The sequence below is a fragment of the Rhinolophus sinicus genome, linkage group LG11 (assembly GCF_036562045.2).
Source record: "Rhinolophus sinicus isolate RSC01 linkage group LG11, ASM3656204v1, whole genome shotgun sequence".
NCBI classification, from domain to species: Eukaryota; Metazoa; Chordata; class Mammalia; order Chiroptera; family Rhinolophidae; genus Rhinolophus; species Rhinolophus sinicus.
This window is the reverse complement of record NC_133760.1, coordinates 72,945,686-72,960,323: the sequence shown is the minus strand read 5'-3', so window position 1 is coordinate 72,960,323 and position 14,638 is coordinate 72,945,686. Positions and strand designations below refer to the sequence as shown.

Below are 14,638 nucleotides of genomic sequence, written 5' to 3'. Positions count from 1 at the left end.
TCGTAATTTTTTTGTACACTGGACATTCATAGTATATACAATTGACTTTATAAATTAATGCTAATTGATAGTTACTAATTTCTTTTTATATTATTAGTTTCAAGTGTACAAAACAACATAATGATTAGACATTTACACTCCTCACAAAGTGATAACCCCCTGCAAGTCTACTACACATCAGACATTGTGCATAGCTATTACAATACCATTGACTATATTTCTTATGCTGTATTTTACATCCCGTGACTATGTATATACATTTTAATTATATTTGACATTCAATATTGTTTTATGTTAGTTTCAGTTGTACAGCACAGTGGTTAGACATTTGTATATAGTGATCACCCCGATAAGTCTAGTAACCATCTGACACCATACATAATTTTTACATTATTGACTATAATCCCCATACTGTATTTCACATCCCCATGATATTTTATGACTACTCATTTGCACTTCCAAATCCCTTCACTTTTCTTACCCATCCTCCAACACCCTCCCATTTAGCAACCATCAAATTGTTCTCTGTATCCATGAATCTATTTCTGTTTTGTTTGTTTGTTTATTCTATTCTGTAGATACCACATATAAGTGAGATCATATGGTATTTGTCATTTTAGTCACTTAGCATAATATTCTCTAGGTCCATTTTTCTTGTTGTAAATGGTAAGATTTATTCTTTTTCACGGGATAGTAATACTCCATTGTATAAATGTACCAGTTTCTTTATCCAATCATCTATTGATAGGCATTTCAGTTATTTCTACATCTTGCTATTATGAATAGTGCTGCAGTAAACATAGCGGTGCATATATTTTTTTAATTAGTATTTTGGATTTCTTTGGATAAATATCCAGGAGTAGAATTGCTGGGTCATAAGGTAGCTCTATTTTTAACTTTTTGAGGACCCTTGATACTGTTTTCCATAGTGGTTGCACCAATTTGCAATCCCACCAATAGTACACAAGGGTTCCATTTTCTCCACATCCTCCCCAGCACTTGTTGTTTGTGGACTTATTGATGATAGCCATTCTGACGGGTGTGAAGTGGTATCTCCTTGTGGCTTTTATTTGCATTTCTCTGATTATTCGTGATGTTGAGCATCTTTTCATATGTCTATTGGCTAGCTGTATGTCCTCTTTGGAGAAATATCTATTTAGATCCTGTGCACATTTTTAAAATTTAGATTGTTTGTATTGTTGGTGTTGACTCATATGAGTTTTTTATAAATTTTGGATATTAACCCCTTATCAGATGTATCATTGGCAAATATCTTATCCCATTCAGTAGGTTGTCTTTTCATTTTGTGATGGTTTCCTTTGCTGTCCAAAACCTTTTTAGTTTTATGTCATCCCATTTGCTTATTTTTTTCTTTTGTTTCTCTTGCCCAAGGAAATATATCAGTAAAAATATTACTAAGGGTAATGTCTGAGGGTTTACTTCCTATATTTCCTTCTAGGAGTTTTATGGTTTCAGATCTCATATTTAAGTCTTGTTTCCCCCCCCCCCCCCTTCTTCTTAAACAAGTCCTTTTAACATTTGTTGTAATACTGGCATGGTGGTGAGGAACTCCTTTAGCTTTTTCCCATCTAGGAAGCTCTTTAACTCTCCTTCCATTTTAAATAATAGCCTCGCTGGACAGAGTAGTCTTGGTTGTAGGCCCTTGTTTTTCATCACTTTGAATATTTCCTGCCACTACTTTCTAGCTGCAAAGTTTCTGTTGAGAAATCAGCTGACAGTCTTATGTGAGCTCCCTTGTGGTTACTAGTTGTCTTTCTCTATTTGTCTTTAAATTTTGGCATTTTAATTATAGTGTGTCTTGGCGTGGGCCTCTTTGGTTTCATCTTGTTTGGGACTCTCTATGCTTCCTGGGCTTGTATGTCAATTTCCTTCAACAGGTTAGTTTTCAGTCACTATTTTTTCAAATAGGTTCTCGATCCCTTGCTCCCTCTCCTGTCCTTCTGGTACCCCTATGATGTGAATGTTGTTACGCTTGCTGTTGTTCCACAGGTCCCTTAAGCTATTTTCATTGCTTTTTATTCTTTTTTCTTTTTGTTTCTATTAGGTGTTTTCTGCTACTTTGTCTTCTAAATCGCTTATTCGATCCTCTGCTTCATCTAATCTGCTGTTGATTTCCTTCTAGAGTATTCTTCATTTTAGTTATTGTATTCTTCATTTGTGATGGTTCTTTTTTATGGTTTTTATGTCCTTCTTTACGCTTGTTACCTCTTTGTTGCAGTTCTCACCAAGTTCCTTAAGCATTCTTATAACCTGTGTTTTAAACTCTGTCTCTGGTAGGTTGGTTGCCTCCATTTCATTTAGTTCCATTTTGGGAGGTTTCGCCTGTTCTTCTATTTGTGACATGCTTTTTTGTTTCTTCATTCTGGCTGCCTCCCTGTGTTTGCTTCTAAGCATTAGGCAGATGTCCTACGCCTCTCAGTCTTTACTGGGTGGCCTTATATAGCCCTGTGTGGTCCAGTGGCACAGTCTCCTTGATCTCCTGTGTGCGTTCCAGGAGTGTCCCTTGTGTGTTGTGTGTGTTCTCCTGTTGTAGTTGAGGCTTGATTGTTTGTGGTGCATCAGTGGGTGGGAATGACTCCTAGGTTAATTGACTGTGAGGACTGGCTATGCCCACAGTGTATGGGCTGCTGTGTGGGGGCTGACCCCTCAGAAGAGAACTCACCCCACTGGACTCTTGTGCCTGTTGAGACCACCCTTTGGGTGTGCCTCTTGTGGGGCTAACCAGGTCATGCTCTGGTGTGGACTGAAGCTGGCCTCTGCGTGTGTTATTTCTGGTGCCTCTTGAGAGGGGGTCCCATGCAGACCAATTTCAGCCTTGCCTGTGACAAGCCTGGGGCTATATGGTAGAAGCTACACAGCTATATGTGGTTGATTGCTGCCTGTGCTAGTCCTAGAGGCATGTGGGGATGTCCTTACTGTGATCCAAGGCTGGCTGCCACCAGTACTAGGCAGCTTCGCAAAAGGCCTAGGTTTCCCTAGGACTGTTGCCACCTGCCAGTTGCCCATAATGCTCAGCCATTGAAAGATCTATGGGTGCAAGGGCTAGGCTAGTTGACCTTGTGTTGAGAGTGTCCTCAGCAATTCAGAAATATATGGGTGGGATGGGGTTCCAAGGAACTATGGGGTCTGGGCAATGGTTTTTACAAAGGTAATGCAGTTTTAGTTCTTGCACTGGTGTCGGGCCTGTGACCACTTTGCAAAAATGCCCCAGAAAGACTGTGGAGCAGCTTACCTTAGAGCCCTGAGAGCCACCCACCAGAGGCTGTGACACAGGTTATGGCTCACTGTCTACCACCGAAAGTTTCCGGACTGCCCTGGGTCGTTTGCTGCTATAAAAGCCTTCTACAGCTTGTGGGATGGGGCCGCCACCCAGGTTCGGAGAGTGCTCCCTGTGATGCAGCACTAGCTGAGTAGGGCAGGGACCCAGGGCATCACCAAGGTAGCGTGCATGCGGATTTTACCAGACCAATGCAGGCTCAGAGTTAGCCCTTTGGAGGAGGGTTCAACATAGGCAAGATGGCGCCTTTCTGTAGGTTACCTGTGAGTCAGGCTCCACACAGGGATAATGGCTCCTCTCTCGCTATTCCTTGCCCTGAAGCTACACAATTCAGTCTTTCCCCATATGTCTCTGGCACCTCTCAAGTTGCTTCTCCGCCACAGGGGACCAGGTAAGTGTTTGCAAGTGAATGAGTCTGTGTGGGGGCCCTTTATGAGGTGTCAGGGTTTCTAGCTGCCTTTGGTCTCACCAGGATGGGTAGACAGAGTCCTTGCTGATTTTCACAGCCAGATGTTGTGGGAACTCCTCTTCCAGGCACAGGACCGCTGGCCTCGAGAGCCTGATGTGTGGCTGGGACTCCTCCTTCTTCTTGGGGCACCCCCTCCCCTGAGGTGTCCCTCCCAGCGTTCAGTCACTCGCTATGCATTTCGGGTCAGCCCATGTTGCATCTTTACCCCTCCTACCAGTCGCAATGTGGCCTCTTCTTAGTATCAGTTATAAGGGTTTTGTTCAGCTCATCTTCAGGTGATTTCTGAGGTTGACTGCTCTATAACTTATTTGTATTTTCAGTGTGATCCGGGGATACAGTCAGCACAGAGTTTACCTAATCCTCCATCTTGGACCTCCTCTGGTAGTTACTAATTTCCTCTGTTGATTCAGATTCGAGATCATAAATCATGATGTACTTAGCCTATTATTCTTGCATTTACAGCATAAAAATGACAATATTATATTATTTTATGACTTGACAGTCTTCACAAAAGAATTAGTATATCAGGAATCAATAATAGCTCACTATAAGTTCATTTGAGATTCTCAGTTTAATAGAAAGAATTAGGGAAAGGTGTGATTTTCAAAAGACATATTTTCTGCTAAAACTAACAGTAATGCCTGATGTTTTAGACATTTTTGAAATGCAGATAATAAAGCTGCAATGAGTCAGAGTAGAAATATCAAACTCATTTAAAATAACTGACTTATTCTTAAGTCCTACTTTGCAGTATAAATCCTTTACATGAATACTAAAAAAGAAACACTTAACCCACCCTGATGAATACAATAATTATAACACAAAAGAAATCATTAATGCATCAGAACAGAAGAGTATGGTCTGTTAGCATCTAATTAGGCTTTTTCTGTAATTATTCTCCATTTAAGAAATGTTCTTAATGTACAAATGATAAAACAAATCATAAGTATTCACTTAGTTTAATTAGTTAGCAGCACTAAGGAACATTTAGTTTAATCTGTAACTGTTTTACATATTTTGTTCTAATGAGCTTAACTACAGAACAGCTTTTTACCACTTTAGACCTTTTACAATACCCATATCATAAAATCTTTCTTATGTACCCTGTCTCCTAGTCCCACAAAACTCCCCCAGACAAATTTCCAGTATTTTGCTTGATTAGATGTGCTGAAGCATTAAAAGAGGAAGAAAAGGATTAAGGAAGCATTGTGTGACTGGAGTTAGAGCAGAAAGGGAATGAGGGAAGGACCGAAGCAGGAAAGGGGAAGGGACAAAGAGATGGGGGGAGGGAGGAACAGAAAGAGGGAAGGAGAGAGGAAGAAAGAGACGAGATAGGAAGGGAGGAGACTAGGGAGGAAGGGAGAGGAATGAAGGGAGGAGACTGAAATAAAGACGGAGGGAAAAATCAGAGAAGCAAGAATTAATGAGATGGCTAAAAACTATAGAGAGAAGCAAGAACAAAAAGATTGTACTCATATTGCTCATTGGTGATCCAATCCTGATTTTTAAAAAGTTATCTATCAACTGTGTATCTATGTATCTGTATGTATGTATGTATGTATGTATGTATGTATGTATGTATCTATCTATCTATCTATCTATCGTCTATCTGCTATCTATCTACCATCTATCCACCTACCTATTTGATTATCTATCTATGTACCTGGCAACAGATTTTTAAAAATCATCCTTTCTCTGAGAAAAAAAGTACATAAAGAGAGCACTAAATTCTGCCTATAATTCTCCAAAACAGAAAATGCTCCAAGCTCCCTAATAATTTTTTTCCCCATTCTTTCCATAACCAAGAAAACTCTGAACCACTCAATTAGATAGAATCAGTCTTGTTTTTGAGGATAACAAGTTATTGCTGCCCCCTGGAAAATGTGTCCTTTAATCCACAGAAGGCTCTTAGGGGGGTGAGAACAAACTCCACCTCAGTGCTGGAAAGCAAATTGATGTGCATGCTCTCTTTTGGATGGTTGGGACATTTAGACATCTGGTAGAACTGAGGTGTATCCAAGACAGTTCTTCCCCTGTTTGTATCAGTGGAAGAAAAAAATACCAATCTTTACTATTAATTTTCTATAATTTATGATCAGTACAATTTTTTTGCTCTTCTGATACCTTTTAAAAACCATGCATGGAAAGGTGGTGCTAAATGAGTTCTTCTCAAATCTTTATGTTATAATGATCCTGAGATACTTCAAATGCATGTATACATTACGATGTTTCAATGAAACCTTGATTCATGAATGAAATCTTGATTTGGATCTATAAAAGCCATTTGATAACTCAATTTTGATTTCATATGTGAAGTATAAAGAAAGATTCAAAATAAGTAGTTCTAAAATCTTTTTAGCGTCAAAATTAATGTTTAGTAAAATAAATACTTGATGAATGATCAACGAATCATGCTCAGATTCATTGAACTAAAACAAAATGTATGCTGCTCACCACTGAGTCAAGTTTATAGGAGGGAAGGAGCATTTGGGAACCGTTCCTTAATTTCATCAGAGTTTATATTTATCTGGCAAGCAGTGATATAGCCATACTGGTCATTAAAATAGTAAATGCTTCTACACTACTTGGTAAATAGCTGCTGCTCTGAGCCCTTGATTCCCCAGCCACCCTATCCACGCTTCCCAAATCTTTGCACAGTCTATAAAATAAAGCCTTGCAGTTGGGGCAGCAGATGCCTCCAGGATCTCTTTCAAGGCTTTGGAACTTCCACTCTTATTGGTTACTGGACCATAATGGATTAAATATTGTAAATATAATCTCTGAATGGAATATGTCCTGCCAGTTTTTGCCAACATGAGAGAATATGTTTGCAGGGAAAAAGGATGATAATAATAACAACCATGGTTTTCTCTTTGTTTTTTGTTTGTTTGTTTGTTTTTGTTTGTGTGTTTTGTAAACTGCAAGCTTTTATACCCTTCTTTCCTTCAATGAGGTCCAGCCTATCTCGCCCAGTCTCTGGGTATCATTTGAACTGTTTTCTATAGACACAGGTGCCACCATAGTGACTGAACTTCCGTTGCCCCTGCTAACACCCACTTCACGCCTCCTGTTGCTCCCGGTGATGTAGGCAAATCGTGGTATGACTGCATTGCCTCCTTTCTTCCTGCGGTCTTTCCCCTCCTACCGTGGCTGAGTAGGAAGGATGTGTATGTGGACAGGTGGGCTGGTCCTTCTCCAGCCAGTATAACAACAGTTATTTTAAAAGGTTCATGATCAGAGTGGTTTGGGATCCCAGTGTTTTCCTGTACAAGTTTTTCTTAATTAGTTTCCTGGGGCACACTTCCTTTGGAGCTGGATTGAAGGTACCACAAGCAACAGAAATCAACTCCGTTCACTACTAATTATATTCACAGGTCTCAAACAGCACACCTTTACTCTCCCCTTTACAAGGTGAATTTCCAGAACTAGCACCACTGTTGAGAGAAATTCCATTCTGCTCCAGAGGCTTTCTTTCAGTTTCAGCCCGTCTAGAAAATCACATCTCTTCCAGGAGGTAAATAAAGCGTTTGGGGCACCAGCTAGGTGTGAGATGATTTCAGGATGTGAAAAGCTGTTTGATCACCACTTGAACAAAATGGGGTGGGCTACAAGAATGTACCTCCTTTTCCAATCTTCCTTACTGCATCCAACCTCTTCTTTTTAGTTGGTTTCCTCAATTGTTCCATCCTAGTCAAAAACATATCCAAAATAATTGTATGACATGCTATTTTAGATGAAAAAGTGCAGAGATGCTGAATAAAATAACACCATCTCTTCTTTCTGCACGTTGTGAGAAAAAAATATATTTTGCTGATGTAAACTCTCCTCATTTCAAATTCATTATTTTGTTTTCTCCCTCTTCTGAGTTAAAAGGGCTTCGGGTGAGAAGTGATAGAACATTGATGTGTCACATGAAACTTTCCCTTTTCCACTTAGCACTAATGAAAATATTTGCCCTCTACTTAACTAACAGGTCTTTTCTTTAAAACTTGCTGAACTTGTTTTTTAACTTAGTAACTTCAGTGCAGACCATAACAGGGATGCTTTAGATTTTCATCTCTTTCATTCCTTTAAAAAAAAACAAAGAGGGGGGAAAAGGTATCCAAGCTTACAGACTAAATAAGGAGAGTGAAAAAAAAAATTTAGTTCATAAAATAATCATTTTAAATTCTAATTGGCTTATTAAATTATTGCTTTCCATTAAATACTAACCAAAAAAATCACTCTCTACCACAGACATAATACATATAAATTGTCAATATAATTTTATATTATTTAAGAACAATGTGGAAAGTACAAATAGAAATGATCATTCATCATTAACAGGTGTATAGTGCTTTAGAATTTTACCAGTAATGTTTGCTCATTGGACTAATTCAAACTGAAATAAGGCATACCCAAGTCTTTTATAGCCTAAAAAACATGTCAATTCTACCTGTAAATGCCCTTTCGTAAATCTACCCATGCAATTTTTTTTTAAAAAATGGTAAGATGTAAAGGTATATACAGTCAGCATAAGAATATTTTAAACTATTTCATCTACTCAACAAAATTATTCCACTGAAGCTAAACAGTCATCAAATTACTACCCAGAAGAGTCAGCAGCTGCTTCTATTGAATGCTTTCATATACGTTTCTACTGTCCCTTCCTTCCTTCAGCAAGTTAACCCAGGAATGAGACAGTGGGATTAATTTCAAGAGTTCTTTCTCCCTGCAGGGCACTGGGAGATGATGGAATGGGGAGCAGCTGCATTTCCTGAGCCATTCTGTCCCTTCTACTTATTTTTCTTCCTTTCTTTCCCTCCAATAATCTCAATTTGTTCTCAATCAGGCTTTAATTTATATTTATACTATCTCCTATAAGTACAGCTCTAGCCCAGACTCCCTCCATCGGAAACTCCAGATTCTAGTATCAAACCTACACCATATCTCTCTCAAGCTCCATGTTTGCAAAATGGAACGCTCCGTGATGGAACAACACCCCACTTCTAAATTAGTAAGTGGAATCACCATTCATTCGTTTTTCAACTAGAAACCTAGATTTTATCCTTGATTCACCCTTTTCTTTTATGTCTACAGTGTATTCACTCTAATGGAAATTTCTAACAATTCTGCTATAAAAGATACATCAAATCCATCTTATTTTCTGTCTCCATTGCTACCAACCTAGTCAAGAAAATGTCAGTCTCACTCGGACCCTTTTATATTAATTTTATGACCAAATTTTCATTACTTTCATAATTGTTATAATTTAATTGATTTTTATTAATTTTATAGATTCTGTTATAGGGATTAATCAAAAGGGTCTTTGCAACTGAGATCAGAAATTATGTTCTTCTGAGACTTTGCTTTCTTTCTATATTTTCCTGACCAAATCTATCATCAAAAGAATTTTTGGTTACATCCTAAGCCATCCTATACAATATATATATTTAAACTTCATTTTCATTTATACTTGAAATTAATGATAAGGAATAGCACAGCATTTACACATGAGTGACAAATGCTCCTTAGAGGCATTTGATATTTTTCATAATTGTGAAAAGCTCCTAGAGTTCCATCTATAGCCTTTACTTGCTCCAAAATTATAATACTGTACATTCAGCTTCTAGTGACGACTCACTGGCATTTTCAACACTGTAGGCCTAAAACAGAACTCTTTGACAGGCCCAGGCTGAATTAAGTTCCCCTCATTGATGCTCCCACACCCCTTATGTAACCTCTTTAACATGTAAATTGTGCATCGTAATTATTTGTTAGTTTATATTCTCCACCAGACTGTAACCCCCTTAAAAGCAGTCTCTATTGTTCATCTCTTCTGAGTCTAAAAACGCTCTATGGACATTCCATAAACACATTTTTCAGATTGAAAAAGTAACTTCTCTAAAAGAATATAATACAAAGTCATGTTTCACCCAATCAAAATCATGATAAGAAGTGTAACTAACTCTTGAAGGCAATTTAAAGTTAGTCAATCAACATATATTTGAATGCCTGAAAGATTCCATTTCCTGTTGGCCAGATTGGGAAGAGTTCAACGGAACATTTTGTCAACTGAACTATTTTGACTTTTTGCTTACCAAACAGATGATACTAAGATAATGTATTTGGGATAATAGTAAAGTATTTGATGTCAATGTTCTTTTCTATTATTCATTAGATCCCATCTCTGCTATTCCGTTTAAAAGGTGTCTTCACGTGTACAAAGACTTCATTGAAAAATAGTGAAATTCAGTAAGACTATCAATGGAGGAGATCTCTTCCCTTTTATATAGCTCTCTAAAACATCCTCTCTTTTTGCATCCAAATATTGTCAGCATCTTTGACCTCTGTCTTGCTCTTTCTCTCCATCATACTATGTGATTCTTTTAATATCGTTTACAGTTGGAGCCTGATATAAAATACCAATTTCAGAATCTTGTCAACCACAACAGTGTGTAAAATGCAACCTTTTTTACAGTTTCCACAAAGTTTCAAATTCTAATATTTTACCTCAAGTAATCATGGTGGGAAAACAACAACAACAAGCATCCAGTAGCTATATGAGCAAAGCTGAACCACGAGAACGTAGGTGGTGAATGAAGGAGACCTTCAGGAATTAAGTAGGCAGCCCAAATTGTTGGGCTTAGGGATTTCTCTCACTCCAGCAGAGTGTAGGATCTGTGATCTCTGGGAGCCTGTATGAGGCCAGAGCTCCAAGCTCATGAAGTCTGAAGTTCTTGCAGGGTATCATTTACATGATGCAGACCATCGCCTAACATTGCACTAGAGTCTTTGGAGCCTCCATTTGGCAGCCGGCCATGAAGCACTGCAGCAGCATATTGTCAGGGCAGCTGCTCCTTCACACACACACACACACACACAGACACACAGACACACACACACACACACACTCAACCCACTGCAGAAATTAACCCTTTCTCACCTCCAACAAGTGTACACCCTTGTTTCCACATCACCCTTAAGAATCACATCTGATTTGTTGAGGGGCAGTTGTATGTCAACTCTTTCTACATAATATCTCTAAGCTTTATAGCAATCCTATAAGGTAGGTATTATGATCCCCAATTTACAAACAGGAAAACTAAGAGGCTGAAGATTTTGCTCAAGGACTCAGACTAGTGTAAGCCTGAATTATAATTCAAAGCAAGATCTGTCTGGTTCCCAAACCCTCTTGCCATTGACAAATAGTGATCCATTTATGCGTCACATTAAGGCCGAGACAAAGGGTAAAAGCTCTTTTGAAGCACAAACTCATGAAAGCATTAAGAATTCAGGTAAATTCTGTTATTCAAGTTACAAGCCTATCTTCATTATTAACAGAGCTGACTTGCTTGAGAACAGTAAAAGCCTATGATTACTTAAAGTGTGTATTTTAATCTCAATGCTATGTTATATGTTCAATATTCAGTACTTTAGGGAAATAAGTTATTTTAATAAACCACTAATAAAGTTGTAGATGTTCCAAAAAAAGGAACGGAATTGCTCATAACGTGGTCAGAATGCAGTATGTGAAAGGCCAGTTGCCTCTGTCCCAGAGGGCAATCCCAGGCTGGCTCCTGTGAATCTACTGCTGACTAAGCTAAACACTGGCTTCAACTTATTGATATTAGAAGCTTGATCTGTGCCTGAGACTAAAAGTGATTCCTATTAAAGGAGCGTTTGGGTTCCTCCAGACTGGTTTTTACGAGGAAAAATTTGTTAATAGATTGTGTTTTTTTTTAAATATTCACTTTATTACAGTTAAAAGTAAAAAGGAATTAGTTCTTCTTTGTAGTTTTCAGTTCTTTATGTAAACCTTATTATCCCATGTATAAAGCTAGCAAATTTTCTGTCACTTTAAAGGTGACCTTTAATTACTGTCTGGAGCCAGTTATAAACCTTGTTAATTAAACTCCTTTAAACATTTTAAATTGCATTAACACATTCAATTATTTTGTATGCAAACATGAATTATGTAACAAACTTCTCAAGTATTTAAGCAATACTTATAAAAATTAATAAGTGGAACTTTAAAAGTGGTTTTGAGTTTTTTTAAATCTTTAGATATTATATATAAAATTAATTATATTCAACCTAGACACACAATTCTAAATCAGTTCCCAATTAGACATGTTAAAATGGTCTTACAAGGTTGACCTGTTATTCTAACAGGTTAATGTCTCTTACACATTACAGATACCTAATATAGTGAGAAAGCACTCATTAATTAATGTCAAAATATTATTACATTTTGGTTCTCCTAAACATTTCTACCAATTAATTCTAATCTTCCTAGATATTAGAAATTATTTTCCATAAAGGAAACATACCATCTCACAAAATTGTAAGGGTTATATCTCCAAGTAATTTTTGGAGCTGCTTTCTCAGCTTCTCCGTGACCTGAGGCTAGTCTGAGAAAAGACTGGATCCTGTCTGTGACAGGGATAGAAGCTACTGCACCCTGTAGATTATAGCAGACAATAATATGGACTTCAAAAGTGAAAGAAGAAAACCTCCTGGGGCTCATATCCATTAGAATCACATCATCATCTAATTTTCAAGTTAGCTTAGATTCTATAACTCCCACCCAGGTGGCCATACCTTTTAATTGGATTTTGCTTTCCTTGGTTATGCTTTCCTTAGTGCTAAGACAAGTAAATGTATTCACGTGTAGGTGTAAAGACATTTGAATGTAAGGCAATACTGCATTTTCCCACGTTAATCAAACCTCTTTGTAGTTTTAAAATATTGGATTGAATTCTGAAATGCCGTGGAGCTTTGGCTACTTTTGCCCACAACTTCCAAGGTCATTCTATTGACAGACTCACCTCTTAAGGGCAGATGAATGTTGACAACCAGGCTTACAAAAGTAAAGTTGAAAATAAAATGCCAATGTATTAATTTAGAAGGATAAATACAACAGGTACGGAGGCCAGGTATCAATATTCTTCTGGTGCACACCTTGTTTTCAATACACAAGCATTGTAAAGAGGCTAGTTATCATCTGAAGGCTACTTGGCGAGTATGGCATCAGAACAAGAGGAATTAAATATATGATTTGGATAGTTAATGCCATCAGCATGAGACAACCTGATATACCTGCAGGGTTTAGAAGAGCCCAATAGGTAACATCCCTTCTATCCAAAAGTTGGGTATTAACTATAAGGCAAATATGGAGCTCACGATATCAGCTTTCTTACTGACAAAGGCTAGATGAGAGACACACATTGCAACCAACTGTGCTTGATATTATTTTTCCACTGAATTAGACCAACTGACATTGTAACTGTTGCAACTGCTCAATCCCAGTTATCCCCACAGGCAGGCAGACCAAAATGCATGCACCCTATGGGAAGGCTGGTTTCCAAAAAGGAGAGAGAGAGAGAGAGAGAGAGAGAGAGAAGAGGGGAGGGGAAAGGAAAGTTGAGGAGAGGAGAGAGAGAAGGCAACGAGTGACGTCTTTCTCTTCCAAATTTCACTTATTAGATAAGACAGTTCTCGTGCTCGATTCGGCAGCACATATACTAGATAAGACAGTTCTCCTCTGTGGGAGCAAATGGAGGAAAGAAGGGTTAAGGTAATGACCTTGTTGAAAAATAGGTGCTTTTTTTAATTGTCAAAGAAAAATGCAGTCATGTAAATACTGAAAGCCTAAACACCATGGGTAAGTTAGGAATTTTTAAAAATTAGGTTTTTTACAACAAACTTTATAAAAAACAATGAAATCAAACTGCCACAAAGCAGGAGTAGAAATTATGGTACACGTTATGACTATCCCTTAACCACCGTCAGCTTTCCAAACAGGTGACAAGAATTCCAGTGGAGGCCCGTTGATACACACTAATCAGGCCACTTCTTACACCCCATCTATTACCTGTGTCAAAAATTCCTCCAAACAGGATTTATTCTTTGGGGTTCAAAACCTCTATTAAAATGCCAGCTCTCAGAATATAAATTAAATATGAGCAACGACATTGGCCTGAATTTTTAAAAAAAAACTGGGATAAAACTGTATATTTGAGGAGGAAAGTGCAACAGGAGGAATCTACCAGATGCTAGCAGTGTGTCATTAAAATGGAAAACACAGCAATCTAATTTTTCCTATTTTCTGTTTTGAATGCATCATCCTCTGCCAATAATAACACAAGTCATGTCAACGAGGTAGGAGAAGATAAAATGCAAGGATAGAGGCATTTCTAATAAATTTTAAAAACTTAATGTCTGGGCCAGAGAGGAGAGTGACAGGGGGTTGGTTCTTGATGAAATAATGTGAAAGCGAGATGTAATTTTCAAGGAACGGAAACAAACATATTCAGCCTATCATCAATCACTGATCATATTTATGCCTAATGTTTTATAACATTTTCCCTGCAGTGCCCATTGTTTATTCATATTCATCAAAAATAACCCGAAATTAATGCCAAGTCCCCTATGAAAATACTGCAAAGCAAGGACATTACTTACCAGATTACTTCTGCTTCTGCACAAAAGAGTTGGAAAGCTTTATATCACTCAGTGGCATATTTCCTTTTAAGCAGCCTCGTCTACTTTCATCTCTGTGCTATGTATAGCATGCTGAACTATCTTCCCAAGATCAAAGGGAAACTCACTGTACTTTATTTACAAAGGCAAATGTAATGGGTAACCAAGGTACATATTCTACCAAACTGACTAGTCGCTTTGAACTACTATCTTCACTGATCCGTAGACCATGCTCAAATGTGAAGAAGGCGCTCTTGAATCTGGAAAATGTTCTTCGCCTAATTAGTGAACTTTCTTTGAATCACATGTCATGGATTTTACTATGCTCTAAGAGCTCAACAGAGGTTTCTTCAGGGCACGAGTGCTAAAATTCCTTAGAAAACAAAAAACAAAACATATGAAAACTA

General features: G+C 37.9%; 1 protein-coding gene across 1 annotated transcript in view; it reads right to left on the bottom strand.

Annotated features, from left to right (window-relative positions):
• Positions 1–14,333, bottom strand: part of TSPAN12 (tetraspanin 12) — a 93,343-nt gene extending 79,010 nt beyond the window's left edge. Inside the window, exon 1 of the mRNA XM_074315668.1 lies at positions 14,214–14,333. The gene's annotated coding sequence lies outside the window, so the exon portion shown is untranslated. The remainder of the gene's footprint in view (positions 1–14,213) is intronic.
• Between the last annotated feature and the right edge of the window lie 305 nt (positions 14,334–14,638).